Source organism: Hipposideros armiger, unplaced genomic scaffold (genome assembly GCF_001890085.2).
Source record: "Hipposideros armiger isolate ML-2016 unplaced genomic scaffold, ASM189008v1 scaffold_31, whole genome shotgun sequence".
NCBI classification, from domain to species: domain Eukaryota; kingdom Metazoa; phylum Chordata; class Mammalia; order Chiroptera; family Hipposideridae; genus Hipposideros; species Hipposideros armiger.
In genome coordinates this window covers 3,465,674-3,466,707 of record NW_017731381.1, presented here as the reverse complement: position 1 = coordinate 3,466,707, position 1,034 = coordinate 3,465,674, and positions in this window count along the sequence as shown.

The following is a 1,034-nucleotide window of genomic DNA, read 5'->3' as shown; positions in this document are numbered from 1 at the left end:
CACATGTAGGTCCAAACACACCCTTTCTATACCCTGGGATGTGCTGGGCTGTGCTCCAGGTGGCGTGAGTCAGGAGCTGAGCGGGAAGTGGGGAACTAGTGCAGCAGAGAAGTTAGAGCAAGTGGCGAAGAATGAGGCGGAGGGCTGTGGGGTGAGAGTGCAGGCGGGGGTTCCTTCACTGAGCCCAGGGGAGAAGTGGCAGAAGGCCTGGGGATTGTCTGGGGCTTTTATGGCTCCTTGGAGTAACACTCCCTGAACCAAAAATCAGGACAGGGTCTGACAGTGCCTGACCAGAAAAGTCCTGAGAATTGGAGCTGACCTAGGAAACTGTGGCCTGAGGAAGAGAGACCCTTGTGGCCGGTCACCCTGACCACTGCCCAGGGATCAGATGCTTCTCTGCAGAAAAGAATTCTGGGGAAAGCCTGCAAAGAGCGTTTTCAAGTCTATCCTCAGCCTGAGAAAGGAAAAAACCATCTGGAGAGGGGTTTAAGGTTCTCTGGGCTGCGTGAATCCAGGGAAGGACCAGGGCAGGAGCCCATTGTCCTCCCAGACTGGCTGAAAAGCCCCGAGCCCAGGCCCTAGGCACACAGGTGTAAGAAAGGGACCTGGAGCCAACAGACCAGGTTTCAGGCCCAACTCGACCACTTAATTCTCCAGGGGAATAAGTAAAATGGAGACCGCAGTTCCTGCCTCGGCCCCAGGGGCTGCCGGCACAGCGAGGTCTTGATACACATCACTCTCTTCCCCCTCACCTTCAGCCCCAGCTGCCCAAAACTCCTCACGTGGGAAGTTAGGTCTCTGAAACTAAATCCACCTGGGGCCCGGAACCCAGGTGGTGGGGGACAAAAGAGGCCCTCCCCAGCCCTCCTGGCACCTTTCTCAGGCCGGGGAGAGAACGTGGGGTGCTCTGTACTTCCCCCCAATGCTGAGAACGCCCACCAGCAAATCTGAACCCAAAGGGGTTTGAACGACAAGGGTTTTCCAGGTTTGACCACCCGCGCGCTGGACTCGGAAAATCACTCTCCCTTCTCCGG